Genomic DNA, 16820 nt, shown 5'->3' on the forward strand with positions numbered 1-16820 from the left:
ACTCTCAGATGCAAAAAATGAAAGCAATACAAACAGAAAAAAAAAAAAATCAAGCCCAAGTGATTACTTTTCTTCAAAGACGTGGCAGCATGTCTGTGTTTTTTGGGCACACTTTTGGTTTAAATGTGAACATAGCAAAGAAAAATGGAATAAAAGAATTGCACACAAAAAAGCTATTCCCTGCCAACATCAATATAAATATATGAACACATATATCAACACATACTTTGTTGTATAAGGTTAAAAAAAAAATGATGTGGGCTGCTGAAAAGTCCTTGCATTTGAGTTTTGGCAGCAGCCAAGTCCTCAAACAACAAATGCTTTCACAGTGCTCTTCACTCCATGACAAAAGGCCTGACATTTATATTTGAAGTTTATTAGGATGTAAATTGAGTTTCTAGACAAACCTGTAAAAGGATCCCTTTAGTTTAGAGCCTCTTAGAAGTGCGATGAATACACTCCACTCTGGGTCATAGAAGGACAAACCCACAAGTGAGTCTCACAAAGCTGCCCGAAACCTTTTGAAGAAAGTCGATCTTAGTGACAGAAAACAATCTGCTACGTTTAGCTTAAGCGGAGAAGACACATTTGAAATGCAAAAATATGGTTGGGGGAAAAAAACAGATTTTTTAATTTTTCAGTGTTCTTTTTGGGAGACTCATGAGAGTTCAGTTTTCCTCTTAAGCAAAATAAGAAGACCGGAGCACTAAAATTTAGGCACTTAAAATTTTACTATGGGAACCACTTTGCCCTCAGTTTGTAGGCATAAAAGCTGAGACAAATATCACACATTTCATTTACCAAGCCACCCCCCGCTGCCTCCACCTTCAATGACAAGAAACATATCACAGAGCGATTCTCAGATCTTACCCACTACACAGCTTTAACACAAAAACCAAATAAAGGTGAATCCTAATCAAAGAACATGGTGCTGCTGCTTCTCAATCGTGTGTGTGTGTGTGTGTGTGTCTGTGTCTGTGTGTGTGAGTGAGTGTTAGCTGCTCAGCTATATCTGACTTTGAGACCCCATAGACTGTAGCCCTCCAGGCTTCTCTGTTCATGGAATTTTCCAGGCAAGAATACTGGAGTGGGTTGCCATTCCCTTCTCCAGGGGATCTTCCTGACCCAGGTATCACACCCAGGTCTCTGGCATTGCAGGCAGATCCTTTAGTCTGAACCACCAGGGAAGCCCTATCATGGATCATTCCAAACTGACATGCAATGAAACAAAACCCACGGCAGCCTCTGGAGAGAAAGTCTAAGGTTCAAGTGTCTTTCTTGGTCAGGTTTCCCTGCAATAATAAGACCTGATGCATAAATAATCCAGACAGGCAACACGAATAATCAAGAAACATGTCTATGGTGTTCACGTCTTCTGGGGAACTCCTCCAACAATCCTGCCAGCCGAGGAAGAGGTGCAGACCCACAGGGCCACTGTCCTACCTGTTTGCCCAGCGCAGGCATGGGGCACCGCCGCCCACTGTGCTCCAGGACGACTGCTTCTCCAGGAAACCCCCAAGCTGGTATCTTGCACTTTTAAGGAGGATATGAGACTTCAGCTTTCCTCTCTAGCAGAATCTGCCATTATTTCGCTCACTCCTAGAGCACCCACCTTGGCTCAGAGCACAGAACAGGGCCATAGCAGATAGATGTCACTTTCACTGCAGGAAAGTTCCTTCAATGGCCAGCAGCCACCGACCTGGAGCATCCACAGCTCCAGGGGCACCCGGCTCCTTCCATGGCTCATCTGCATCTCACTCCATCTTACCGAGTCAGTCCTGGCTGTGAAGTGAGCCAAAAGTCCAGGCTCAATTCTCTGACCCTGGTGCAGCAGGAAAGCAAGCCTGTGACAGAAGTGAGCCGGCCTTGGGAGGTCTGAAGCCTATGCTGGCTACTTAGTCACCAGAGCACATCTCTCTGGGGAGTGCTGCAAAGATGTTGCTAAGCTAGTCAGACAAGAGCTCAGTCCTGGCAGGCCACAGGGACAGAGGTAAGAGCAGGAAAAGGCAGGCCTGAGGGAAGGAGGAGTCAGAGAGTCCCAGGGGGCCGCGTTAAGTGTCACTTGGGGAAAGTGATGTCATAGTCTTTATTTCCAAAAGACAGGTGCTGTGAAGCTGCTTGAAGAGAGAAGGCACGCTGCGGGAGTCATGCCTCCAACACCAACACCTGCCTCACCCGCTACCCACCACTGAACCAGCAGCTTCAGCATCACTTGGCAACTTACTAGAACTGTGGTACCCTAGCCCTCCTGAATCAGACTCTGCTGTTCAACAAGCACCCTAGGAGGTTCTAATGTGCATGAAAGAATGGAAAGCAACGACTTCAGGCAGTGGTCTCCCTAGTAGGGGGCATAAGATGGTCCACACTGATGAAAACGAAAATGCTCCTGTTTTATTTATTTCTTATCATGTCACTTGTAAATCCTGGGTGTAGGCAGGTATTACAGTATACACAGTATTTCAGTGAGAAAGCACATAAATGTTCAACAAACAAATACAACGTCTAACAGAGGAACAAGCTCTTTTTTGACACAACCAAAAAGTCTAGAGATCATTATCTAAAGCAGAAATTTCTAAATCTTCTTGAGTTGTGGATTCCTTAGAGAAACCGGTGAAAGCCGTGGAGGTCAACCTCACATATGTACAAAATGAGTATCCAGTTCTAGTTGGTTCACAGATCACCACCCACATCCACCCCAACCTGGCCCCACGTTAGTGGCCCCTCTGTGGAGTTAGAGCAGAAGTGGATCCTGGCTGGGTCTGTCCCTTCAACATATATAGTTTACAAATAGCAAAGTGTTTGCTTGTCTTTGCTGTAAATAGACACAGCAGTGGCACGTGGCATTGCTATAACTCATAAGTCACCTTGAATTTTAGCATACGGGCTCGAGTTTACCACTGCTGTGGGTTTGGGCTTTGCCCCCACCAAACTTCCAGCAGAGGAGAGGCTGAGCAAGTGGTAAAATTCCTGCGTGGTGATGAAACACGCTGTTATGGTTCTTGCGTCTTCTGCAAAATGCAACGTGGATTTTCACAAGCTTAACGAAATTCCATCTAGCATTGATTGCCAGAGCATTTTGGTCTAACTTGCCTAAGGATCTATACATATATTTTTAAGAACCTGTAACTGTACTAATAAAATACACAATCACCCAGAGAGCCCAGGATTATAACAATTAACCCTTATTTATCACTCCTATTGAAATAAATTTTTGTTGTTTAGTTGTTAAGTCATGTCTGACTCTTTGCAACCCCATGGACTGTAGCCACCAGGCTCCTCTATCCAAGGGATTTCCCAGGCAAGAATACTGGAGTGGGTTGCCATTTCCTTCTTCAAGGGATCTCTCTGACCCAGGGATCAAACCCATGTCTTTTGCACTGGGAGGCAGATTCTTTACAACTGAGCCACTAGGGAAGCCCACTGAAATGAATACACACACAGACATTTTTCATTACAACCTGTAACTATGCTTGTTTAAAATGGGCGTTGGCAGGGCAGCCTCCTGAAGAAAGGCTGCATGCTTTGGAAATTTGACAGTCCCCATGTCTGGAATTTGGTCTGGCCTGAATTCTCTTTATTGTGGTTCAACTGTCAGTGCGGGATTGCAGCAAGTATTTCTAGCACGAGCAGGAAGCTTTTTGTCCACCTACTGAAAGATGAAACACATTCTAGCACACAGGAGACAGCTCTCTAGACAAAGCCCCTTTAAGCTCTTTCTTGGAATGAAACAGATGGTGAAAGGAGATTGACTGATATCCAGGAATTCTCAAACCTGAGAATATACCCAAATCATCTGGGGAACCTGAGAAAAATGCAGACTTCAAGGCCCCAGCTTCACAGATGCAGAATGCCATTCGTGGGGCCCAAACCCTGCATTTTAAAACAGACCTTATATTTTAAGACCATTTTGAGGTTTACAGAGAAATTTCACAGAGGAAAATACAGAGTTCCATTAAACTCCTTCCCCATTACTACCAGTTTCCCCTACCATCTTGTATCAATGTGGTACATTTATTAAAACTGATGAACTAATACTGACACATTACTATTTGATACTAACAACTAACATTAATTATTATCAATCATATCAATATATTATTAACCAAAGTCCATAGTTTATATTAGGGTTCACTGTGCTCTAAGGGTTCTGACAAATGCATAATGATATGTATCCATCATCACAGTCTCATGAAGATAATGTTTTATTGCCTTAAAGATGTCCTGTCTCCCCATCCATCCCTTCCCCCAAACCTGTATTTTTAACAGATACGTAAGTAAATTTCTCTCCCTCCCTCCATCCCTCCTTCTCTCCCTTCCTTCCTTCCATACTTCCTTTTCTTTCTCTGTTAAATAATTTTCCTGTAGTCGGGATCAAGCTTTCGGAAATGCTGCCTTAAATCTGGAGCCCTGGATGGAGGAACTGTGAGCTAGACTGACCTCAGTTTCCCTAAGAGCTCAAGACTCACCGAAACGTGACTATAGTGTAACAGTAACTTAAATTTCTAATCCTCACAGGAACTAGTCTTGGTCCTGTACATTATGGGAGTATGTGCGTGGTAAGTGTACCCGATTCCTGATTCCTAATGGCCTCTCCATCTCAGATCGATGCCTGATAAGAGTTTTTAGAACGTTATGGCCCTTCTAAAATATTATCACTTGGTTGCGGACTTTCAGGCCTAAGTCCAACTGTGGAAGCCCAGACTGGGAAGGGGCAGGAGAGAACGCAGAGGACTGGGGCCATCTGTGGAAGGCTCAGCGGGGGCATCATAACTAGATGCCCTCACCCTGAAACAGCCTTCTGCTTGGTCAAGAGAACCTGTCTGTCTGTCCTCCTAGGCACTTCTTACGCACTGGGACACACCTGTCAATTTTATGGCTGCTGCTACACCTCATTCCCATGATTTCTGACGTGACTCCCGACCTCTAAAGTTCCCTATGACACAAATTCACTTGTCGCCTTAAGTCGGTAGAATCGGGCCAGCATTCAGGACTGTGTGTTCCTTTCCCAGATAACTAGAGCTCCTGGCGGTGGGAATCAGACATCCAGAGTCTCTTTCCCTTCTGGTTCCTGGTAGACATCCCTTGGTTATAACCAGAATTACTATCAAACTGAGGAGAAGCCAGCTGGCCCTTGAATTTTGGTTTATGCAACTTTCACTTTGTCTTACCTAGACCCACCTGAAAGAAATGCCCAGCAATACTGAGAACAGGCGGGGGCTTCCTTAGTGGCTCAGACAGTAAAGAATCTGCCTGCAATGCGGGAGACCTGGGTTTGATCCCTGGATTGGGAAGATCCCCTGGAGAAGGGAACGGTTACCCACTCTAGTATTCTGGCCTGGAGACTTCCATGGACTGTATAGGCCATGGGGTTGCAAAGAGCTGGACACAACTGAGCGACTTTCACTTTCACTGAGAACAGGAGAAGGACCAAGGTGACTAATGTAACTGGGAGGCAAGCTCTTCTGCAGTCTGGGGCATAAAGCAGGCCTTGGGATATCCCCCAGCCTCAGCAAAGATTTCTGCAAACAGCTGGGGGGACGCAGGAGGCACCGCACTAGAGCCATACGCAGGCTGCTGTCCTAGAGATGGTCCCACTTTGGGGCCAGGGTCATTTGTTTAATAAACATTTATGCAGCCCCTGCTGAGAGGCTGGTGCTGGCCTGGGTGCTGGAGATACAAGAATCAGAGCCACTCCTTGACCCTGAGGGGCTCAGTGTTTGGGCGGAGGAAACAGACGTGTGAATGTTTACATGGGCTTCAGCAAGAGCCAGACCAGGGAGCGGGGCCAGAAAAGGCTTCTTAGAGGAAGGAACCCTCAAGTGGCAACTTGAGGGATGAGAAGGTATCTGCCAGGAAGCCTTGGGTTGGAGCGAGTAAATTAGTTCACACAGACCGACATGTGCCAATACAAGGGATCTAAAATGCGTAGTGGGGTCTTCCTTGGTGGTCCAGTGGCTAAGGATCTGCCTTCCAATGCAGGGGACACAGGTCCCATCCCTGGTTGGGGAATTAAGAGCCCACACGTGGTGGGGCAACTGAGCCCGCGTGTCACACTAGAGAGAAGTCCACGCACCACAACGGAAGAGAACGCATGCATGCCGCAAGTAAGATGCGATACTGCCAAAAACAAACAAATATTTTAAAAAAGTAAATAAAATGTACAGTGGGTTCACTGTACCGTCTTAGATGATAAATTCCTACCAGCTAACAGTTTCATTAAGAACCTCATTATTCTGGGCACTCGCTCTAAACGGAATTCAATAAATATATTTCCAACCACAAAGAAATATGTATATAGGCCTCTGGCCTTCAAACACGGGGATTAAGCCAAAACTGAGTGTCCACAAGGATACTCGAATTACCTGCCACTAAATCTGGCAGGCTCAGTAGACACAACAGCTGACAACACAGGATGCCCGGCCCTGCGCTCTTTTCCATCTGTCCAGGAACACTGGTCACCTTCAGAATCAGAACCCGGGCAGCCTAGAGCGGTGGCTCTCACGGGAGTGGGCCACAGCTGGGGTGGGGCAGGAGTTTGAAAAAGCATATTTGATGTTATAAATCTACCATTTTAAACAAACAACTAAAAAGGCCCAATGTTTTTTATAAGGTATTCTATAAAGTTTGGCAGAATTTTGGTTCATGTGAAACTACTAAAGAGACATTAATTCTCTAAAGACACACCTAATCTTATTCTCACATCCCCTCTCTCCTCCCAATTCAGAGTGTGATGCCTTTACATTAACGGATATTAGATTTTTTTTTTTTTAACATCCGAAAAACACTGAGTTAAAGTTTTGTGAGGAGGGAACCAGTCATTTTCTTTCTGGAGAGTTCAGACTGAACTGTGTAAGCACCAGCCCTGAATATTAAGTGAGGTTACCTAAAGATGCATTGTGCAGTCCCAGCAGTAGCCCCGGATACCTTCACACGGAGAGAACCAGCCTGTGGCTGACAGCACAGGAGGGCCCTCCCTGCCTGAGCCATGGCAGGCAGACCTCATGGCTACCTCTTTGGGGTGCCACCCCTTCCCCCAAAACAGCTGCAATGCGTAATTCTTTCCTTGGGTAAATCACTTAAACAGGGCATGTCAAAATTCTCAAAAATCCTAAAAAAAAAACAAAATCCTAAAGTGAAAAGGCTTCATGTACAAACTAAGGGCCACTGGAAAAAAAAAAAAAAAAAGGGAGCCCAGCCCCCACCTGAGCATACCCCAGATAATACCTGAGTCCCTGAGCCACAGAAAAATGCCCTTTTCTACCAAAGCTCATAAAAGTCTGTCCTACTCCAAAATGTGCCTTGGGGTCCAACACGGTACAAACTCCAAAAAACAAATGATGTGCTCCTCAGTGATTAAAACACCACGCTTGAGTTGCCATATGATTCAGCAATCCTACTCCTGGGCATTTATCTGGAGAAAACCATAATTCAAAAAGATACGTGTACCCCTAAGCTCACTACGGCACTATTTACAATAGCCAAGACGTGGAAAGAACCTGAGTGTCCATCAAGAGAGGAAGGGATAAAGAAGACATGGTCCATATATACAATGGGATACTCCCTCAGCCATAAAAGAGAGCGAAATAAAGCCATGTTCAGCAACAGAGATGAAACTAGAGATTATCACACTAAGCGAAGTCAGAAGGAGAAGGACAAATACCATATGACAACATCCGTATGTGCGATTGAAAATACGACACAAATAAGCTTATCTATAGAAACAGACTCACAGACGCAGAGAACAGACTTCTGGTTGCCAAGGAGGAGGGGTATGGGGGAAGGATGGCTCGGTAGTTTGGGGAGAATAGGTGCAAACCATTATATACAGAATGGATAAAGAACAGGATCCTACTATATAGCACAGGGAACTATATTCAACATCGTGATAAACCATAATGGAAAGAATCTTAAAACACCCCTGTGTTCATCTCTACACGGACATGCAGTGGTCTCATTTCACCATACTCTGCCTTCTCTATCATCTTGGTGTTGAAATATCTCATGCTTTTTTAAAAAATCATTTTCCCTACCTCCCACTTAGGATACCAACCTGAAAAGGTTGTACCTCTAAAACTTTAAAATGCAACCAGGCATTAAGAAGAAAACCAGTAATACACAGTCTTACAGAACGACAGAATATTAGGTCAGGAGTTGGGGGGGAGGTCCCCAAGATTACTTGGTCTGAGGATTTCTCGGATGAGGAACTGACACTCAGGAGTTTAAGTGATTTACTCAAGGAAACACAACTAGGAAATAGTCACTGCTGTGTCTTTGTTTTAATATATTTTTGCGCTCAATAAATTTATCATGTTCAACAAATCTTTTATAGTAAAACTGAAGTTTGGTTCCCCTATCTTCCATTTTGTTACAACTGTTTTATCTATGTTCCAGTCTCTCAACAAGCTCAATAAATGTAGGACCAGTATTATTACAATTATGATGATCATAATTATTGTTTTTGAGCTTATATTTTTGCTTCACTGCCCACAGTCCCTAGATTGTGATTAGAACTCTTGAGATAGGTACCTAACAAATGTTCTTGATGAACTAAATGAAAGAATAAATAATAACCCAGAGTTAAGTTGTTTTAATATAAATATAATATGTGTCTTAAGGATTTAGAGAATACAAAGAAGTGAGACATCCTTGCATCTATTTAGAGAAAAGTTAAATATAGTCACAGAGGCTAGGTTAGCTAAAGGCTTCAAGGAAGACTTCTAGGAAGTTGGGGGCCCCCCCACACAGGGAAAGTTAGTAAGAAAGGGCTTGGAAGGGAGGGTCACAGGTCCCATTCAAGGGACAGTGTGGCATGAACAGAGTCCCCCGTGGAGGGAACAATGTCAGTGCCACTCTCAGCGACTCCTGAACCTGCGCTGAAGGCAGTCATGCTGTCCCGTGGCTGAATTCCCATTGTCTGTGGTTTTTCTAAAACGGAGTAAAAAGTGAAACCAGCAGAGCAGGGAGTTCAGTTGGAAAGACATAACTACCCCTTGAGTTCAATATGTATGGACCTGGACAGTGCCATAGGCGTGTTTGCACGAAGGACAGGGTGCATCTTCCCCCAGCGAGGCAGCTGCTGGAGCCAGGAGGTCACATGGGCAGGAGATACCCAGGAGTCCAGCATCCAGGCAAACGGGCCAGCCTGGGGACAGACAGAGCCGCGGGTGGTGCGAGGAGGGAGGGGCGGGGCACCCCTGGGCAGCTGGAGCCTGCTGGCGGGAAGGGTGGGCCGAGAGGGAGCCAGAAGCCCGGGCAGGGACCTCCAGAGCAAGAATCAAGCAAAAGCTGGTTGTCTACAGGATGCTCGAATTACCTTCTATCACGGCTGTAGGAGCCCCAGTTGCAACAGCTGCACAGACAAAGGAACATGGTCCCTGACTTTCTCAGGCTTCCACTTGTTCAAATGTTTCTACTTTCATAAGAACGAGAGATGGATCGGCTGAGCAGGGGCAAAGCAGAGACCCCCAACCTTGCATCCTTAGAGCAAGCTTACTCCATACTGTAACCTTTTTACACTTGCAGAACCTACGGATTTCATTACACAACCAAGAGAGTGTGACTCTCAGGAACATCTGGGCGGGTGTGCAGTCAGCTGATTCTCTACAGCCCCTCCGAAGGCCGCCAGTCCAGAACCTGCAGACGGGGAAGGAGGCGGGTCTGATTTTTGTGCTTATCTGAAGGGGGCTTGTGTGAGAACATTTTCAGAAGGAATAGCTTTCGTGCCCAGCTACCACCCGCAGGCTTGTCAAAGAGACCTTCTCCTGAGCCCAACACCCAGCTCTGCTCCATCCTTATTAGAACCTCAGTGATTTCCATGGGAACCGAACACCCTGAATCTTACACTGGGAAGAACTTTTACAGGTCCCTCCTCTCAGCTTCTCATCTCATCCAACAATTCCTTCTGCAACGCGTGGAAACAGGTTTCCAGGTTCTGCCTGATCACTCTCAGGAACAGGAAGGAGGCTCATGTTCTTACAAGGAGCCCAGCCCGCTTTGGACAGCTTTGATTTTCAGCATGTTTTTTAACAGTCACCTTCGTGTTTAGGAAATAAAAAATGGAAGTCTAACCTCCAGTTTCAGTTTGGTCCTTTTAAACCTATTGCTCTTCTAAGTATTTTCCATGTCAAGCAGATCTAGCTTCTGTGAACATTTTTATGACATTCAAACCCTTTTCCTTGCTTGTCACCCTTCCCTAAACAACCCTTACCTGATTCTGAACCTCTTCAAACCTGGCACCAAGAACAAAGCAGACACTGTCTGGCCAGCAGATACTCTGTCACTTCCCACATTATTATCCTGCCAATCCAGTTGAAGGTAGGATTTATATCTTTATAAAGAGAGATCTTTAGAACCTAAAACTCAGCAGGTGGCAGCACCAAGTCCTCAAGCTTCCTGAAACTGGCTGTATCCCTTAGTAGTCGGATGACCTTGGATAAGTGACCTCTTTTATCCAGTTTCCATGTGTATAAAATGGGGATAATAATAGTATTATGGGCCTCCTAGGATTTCTCTAAGAATCCAATGATATAATACCTGAAAAGCACCTGCCATATTAAAAGCACTCTACAACACTGGGTGCTATTATTATCAGCAACAGCAGTAGCATCAGTACCAGTGGTACCACTGATATAATTACCCTCTTTCTCTCTCCCTTCATTCCAAACACATGACTAAGCATATACAGCAGGTCTGGCAGGAGATGTCAGAAATGCAGGTGTGAAAAGACACAATTCCTCTGCTCACAGATATCCTAATCTAGGGGACAGACAGTTATACAAACAGACAAAGCAAAAGGAACCGAGATGAGCCGTCTGCGAGGCATTACCAGCTGTTTGGGACCCACCGGAGGGAAGCCGACATCTGCTGGTATTGTCAGGGAAGGCTTCCCAGCTTCAGCAGATTCTTAAAGGACTGCAGCAGGTGGGGGGAACGGAGCAGGGAGGGATTTATGGACAGAGAGAGACCGACCACATGCTAAAGGCACAGAGGTCTGAGAGCGTGGCACGGCCATCCAGGAAAATGTCAGTGGTCCAGAGTGGCAGGGCCAGAGTGCCAGTGGGGGAGGAATGGGCATCCAGGGGGCAGTGGAGAGGACAAGCTATGGGGCTGGGCGAGCAGATCCCTCATTAGTTCCCCAGGAAAAGGAGGGCTTCCTTTGTGCCAAGCACTGTGCTGGGCACAGGAGATACGTGGTCAGTGAGACAGACAAGCTCTGTCTCCACAAAACTTACCCTCCAACGGAAGGCCATGGAGGGCCAGGTGTCTCAGCATGCTGGACAATGCACGGGGTGGGATGGGGCAGCTGTACTTTCCAAAGACGGCTCCACAACATCGCCATCCCGAATGGTCTTCTTCAAGGTGCCCCGTTCCCTAAGAGGTGGGATCTACGCCCCCTCTAGTGAACTGGAGGCCTGTGACTGCTTTGACCAACACAGCTGGGTGAAAGTGACACTCTGCGACTTCCAAGGTAGAGGAGAAAAGGCCACCTTTGCTTTGCTCGCGGTAACACTTGTCCTTGGGGCTTGGAGGCTTCCAAGTTCAAAGGAAGCCAAGCCACAGAGAAAGGTACGGGCGTCCTTACCTTCAAGTTGTCCCAGCCTAAGTGTCAGATGTGTGCGTGAACAAGCTTTGGAACAGCACGGACCCCCCACTATTAAGCCAGCTCCAGCCCTGGGGGCCTCCCCACTGAGACTCCAGACGTGGGGAGCACAGACAGGCCGTCTCTGCTGTAACCTTGTCCCAATTCTGAGACAGAGACCTGTGGGCATCATCAAACACTCCTTTCCAGCTGCCAGATTTTGGAGTCATTTATTATACAGCCACAGAAATGCAAGAGTTTACCTGCCAGGCAAGGTGGGGCCACTGAGAAATGATAAGCAGGTGATCACATAATCAGATTAATACTCTAGAAAGAGTTTTCTAGCCCAAGAGTAGGATGGACTTGTTGGATACGCACTGGGATCAGAGGTGAAGAAAGCAAGGAAAGGGCAAATGCAATCATCTTGGGGAGAAACCTGAGCAGAAAGACTGGACAAAACCATGGTAAGAGACAGTGAAGAGAGAGAATCGATTGACCCTGGTGATCAGCCTTCCAGGAACAACAGAACAGAAGAGTCTGAGATTCTTCCTGATTTTCTGGCTGTGGAAGAGAAATGGATATGGAAACGTAAGAGGAGAATCAGGTTTGAGGGGGAGAAGAGGGGTTAGATTTTTAACATGCTTACGCAGATTACAGGGTTCTCAGAAAACATCCTGAGACAGGGTGGCTGCCCTTCTGCTTTGCAGTCAGGTGTGTGGGAGTCCCGGCTCCCTAACTCACCAGCTCTGTGACCTTGGGCAAGATACGGATGCCCTGTGAGTCCCTGCATCCCTGTTGGGAAGAGCAGATGACCACATGGACGACGGTGAGGGACAAGAGACAAGGTGTATAAAGCGCCGCACACCGAGCCAGGCATTTAGAAATGCTCTCTAAACAGTAATACAGAGTAGCTGCTATTTTCACCACCATGATCCTTATTGCTAACTGTTCTGCATACTTGGTCAGAAGCTTTGTGCACAGGAGGCCTGGCTGCAGGGCATTAAATGAAAGCCGTTCCCAGGAAACCTCACACACACCTCTGGAGAAGGGTTTATTCAACCGTAAAGCCTGTGTCCACCTCTAAAATAGCTGCGCCAGCCTGCCAAGGCGGGAGGGAAGCCCGGCTGTTAGCTGTCTTCAATCTCTCTGTCTCCCTCCCTCTCTTCCAACTCAACGGTTGAGTGGTTTTAATTAACAACTCCCACAGCGTAAGGCAAAAGTCAGTCGATTAATAAGCTCTAACGTGCCGTGCATGGTTCTGGGGTCTCCGGGTGGCGCTGAGCTTGTAATTGTGTGTTTTGTTTGGGTTTCCAGTGGGTGGGAGGCTACACGACTACAATTTCCTCAGAGGAGTTCACGTATTACATGCATAAAGGCTGGAAACCGCCGGTGACTAAAATGCCCACTTTGATGAGACTTCATGGCCTGAAGCCACATTGCGGTGAGGTGCTTCAAGAAATCACCATGCAGGAGGGGCTCAAACTCAACCTTCCTGACTCTGACCATCTCATTGGTTTTTGTTTCCAAAACACACACATCAGTTTCGTCCCCACTCACTGTCTGCCGGCCAGCACCTGGAGAATGTTGATACAAGTGTTTCTAATGCTATAGCAAAACCTAAGCCATTTAATTGAAATGAAATGCAAAATAATGCTTTTGAGGCAAACAAAAGTATTCCCTTTTGCCCCCACCTCAGCCAGCCTCTTTGGTCCTTCCACAAACACTGGCCAAGTAAAAGTTTGTATGCAACTCAACCCTCCAAGCCTTACCCTTTGAACATCACCCTCCATCTGTTTATATGGTTTTAACGCTCCCTAATATGGCACCTGCAAGGAGATCCAACCAGTCCATTCTAAAGATCAGCCCTGGGATTTCTTTTGGAAGGAATGATGCTAAAGCTGAAACTCCAGTACTTTGGCCACCTCATGCAAAGAGTTGACTCATTGGAAAAGACTCTGATGCTGGGAGGGATTGAGGGCAGGAGAAGGGGACAACAGAGGATGAGATGGCTGGATGGCATCACTGACTCGATGGATGTGAGTCTGAGTGAACTCTGGGAGTTGGTGATGGACAAGGAGGCCTGGCATGCTGAGATTCATGGGGTCGCAAAGGGTCGGACACAGCTGAGCAATCTGAACTGAATATGGCACAGGGGAAACCAAGGGTTTGTAATGTTCACAGATGCCCACTCCTCCTTTTTGGTCTTGCCTTCCATATAATTAGAGCTATAGCAAGAAGCCATACTACAGAGTTCTGGAGCACAGGCTCTGAATTCAGCCTGGTTAAACACCTGGTCCCATCAGTTACTGTAACTGGGAAGAACAAATGTGACTCCATATTGGAGCTGTTTCTTTTGCTTTGTGTTCTATTACTTTTGCTACAGGTTGGGAATGTTGTCTATAGCCTGAAATAGACAGGATACTTGTCAAGGCTCTGACCTTTAAGGGTGTAGCAATTTTCCATTCATACAGAGAAAAACAGTTGTAGAACAGAGTATAACATGTGTCTTATTGAGAATTACAGGGACATGGTATCTGACTGACAGTGGGCTGCTGCAAGAGCTAAGGATTCTGACCTTAAGAAGTCTGCAACAACCAATCACACGCCCTCTCTTTCAGTGTGAACAGAGCCTGAATTCTAATTTGAATAAGATGGTTCTTTGGGACACCAGTCCACTATCCTCTCCATCTGCTGGCTCTCTAAATAAAGTTGCCATTCCTTTACCCAACAACGCACCCCTCAATTTATTGGGCTATTGTGCAGTGAGTGGTATGAGTCTGGACTGGGTAACATTACCAGCTGTGTGACCTATTCAAGTAACCTAACCTCTCTGAGCTTGGTCTCCTCAACCATAAAGAGAGGATGAAAAGCAGCCTTTATTTCAAAAAACTGATGTAAAGGACAAGTGAGATAATGCATGTAGCGAGCTCCACTGAGCGCCCAGCCCACGAGAAAGACCCCAGGGCAGCTTAGCTGTTGTGAATTCCAGCACCACCGCTGCGAGGCAGGCAAAAGGACACACGGTAGCAGGCGGGCTGGTTGACTTCGACGTGGCCTTTTCCCAGCTCAGCAGAGCCAACACCACGTTTATTCTGCCCCACGTTTCTAACAACTTGAGCTGTCTTTACCCTTTAAACTTCACTGTTCAAGTACGTGAGATTTCTCATTTCAAAACAGATGCCTGGGCAATGACAAGTACAAAGCTCTGGGAACTGGGACACGGACCCCAACGATGCAGCAAAGAGAGACACAGACCCCCGTCTCCAGCTTGTTACAAGATCAGGAGGTGAGTATGGGCTTGATTTATAGCTGGGAGATCCTGGAGACAGACATGGGCCTCTCCTTAGACTCTGAATCTTATTTTAGTCTGGAGTCTCAAAAAAAGCATCATCCTTCCAGAGGTGTCCATGTCAGGATTAAGCGGAAAGATCAAAACCTCTACTTCTTGGGGACATTGCTTATCAGGACCTGGGAATTCTGGAAGAGTTGTGATGACTTTCCAAGGCATGCACAGACTCATGATTTGTGGTCATATCCCAGGTAGGATCTATTAGCCTCGAGCCCTCACAGATGTTTCTACAAGCTGTGTTGCTCTTTGTCTCTAGACCACAGGTAAGCCGCCTCCTGACCCAGATGACTCATTCCTACTGATCACACTACATAGCCTGCTGGCAGACTGTACTGGTTAATTTTATGGGTCAACCTGGCTAGGCTGTGATACGTAGATACTTGGGGAAATATTAGCCTAGATACTGCTGTGAAGCTGCTTTTTAGAGGGGATCAACATTTAAACTAGTAAACTTTGAGTAGAGTAGATTATGCTCCAAAATATGGGTGGGCTTCATCTAATCCATTGAAAGTCAAAAGAGAATAAAAGACAGATGTTCCCAGAGAAGAGGAAATTCCGCCTCTAGGCTGTCTTTGGGCTTGAGATGCAACATCATTTTTCCCTCTGACAAACCCTAATACACAGACAGACTCTCACCCACTTAGCATGTATCTGGCTATCGTGCTCAAGAATAAGAAATGGTATTACCTCATCTTAATTAACATTCTAAGTAGGATAAAAGAGCAGGAAAGCAAATAGAGGCAATGATTCCAAAACCCCAAAAGGAACAACCGTTCCGTATGTGCCAAACACTTTTGAAACACTATCTCCTTTCCTATGTACACTGAAGAGGCAGCCTGTCGCTCAATAAGTGGGAAACAGGCTTAGAAAAGGAAGCCGATTCGCCAAGGTCACACAGCTGGCAAGCAAGGAATATGAAAGTCAGATCTTCTGACCACGAATCTAGAGTTTCTTCCATTCAACCATGTCTCCAGAGCAGCATGGTGAGAGGATCATGAGTTCCCAGCAAAATTTCAATTTCTTATCTTGATCTCAGTTCAGGCACATATGGTCTATTTTAGGGCCAAAATACTCCCAACCTCATCCAAATGGTTCTTTTCATCTTTACCTCAACTCGAACTTGGTGGCCTCCAACCTTGCCATCATAAATCTGTAGAACCACTCTGTAGCTGCTGGCCCTTGAAAAGTAGCTGGAAAGGGTGCTTTCGGTGCTCTAAAAGCTGAAGACAAAGATAAATACGACTGGGTTTTCTAGACAAGAGCCATGCAAAGGCTAAACAGGAAAAACAGAGGACCTTCAGTTCTACCTGTGACATAATCTCTCCATTCAAGGTACGCATGCAGATCTCCCTGGTGGCCCACTGTTCAAGAATCTGCCTGCCAATGCAGGATCGATACCTAGTCTGGAAAGATTCCACATACACAGGGCAGCTCGGTCCATGTGCCACAACTACAGAGCCCGCCCTCTGGAGCCCGTGAGCCGCAACTCCCGAGCCCACGTGCTGCAGCTGCTGAAGCCGGCTCACCGTGGAGCCTGTGCTCCGCAGCAAGAAAAGCCACCACAATGAGAAGCCCGTGGATCACAACTAGAGAGTAGCCCCTGCTCATCGCAACTGGAGAAAGTCCACGCACTGCAGGGAAGACGCAGCACGGCCAAAAGTAAGTAAACGAATGAACACATTTTAAAAAAAAAAAGGCATCTTTGCAAAACACAGAGTAGAGCAAGAGGTGCCTGCAGACTCTATCAGAGAAGGCAGTCCTGGAGAAGCAGAAAATACTCTGCTCGGAGAAACAGAGGAACCGAGATCTTAATGAAATGCCGGCACACGAAGGGAAAGAAGAGAAGGGCAGCCATCTGTTACAAATCTCGTTCATGCGCTTACAAGCAACCAA

At 46.3% G+C, this 16820-nt stretch overlaps 1 protein-coding gene across 11 annotated transcripts in view; it reads right to left on the reverse strand.

Moving 5' to 3' along the window:
• NAV2 (neuron navigator 2) overlaps positions 1-16820 on the reverse strand; it is a 799971-nt gene that overhangs the window by 136142 nt on the left and 647009 nt on the right. The window lies entirely within an intron of this gene.

The sequence above is a fragment of the Ovis aries genome, chromosome 21 (assembly GCF_016772045.2).
Source record: "Ovis aries strain OAR_USU_Benz2616 breed Rambouillet chromosome 21, ARS-UI_Ramb_v3.0, whole genome shotgun sequence".
Lineage (NCBI taxonomy): Eukaryota > Metazoa > Chordata > Mammalia > Artiodactyla > Bovidae > Ovis > Ovis aries.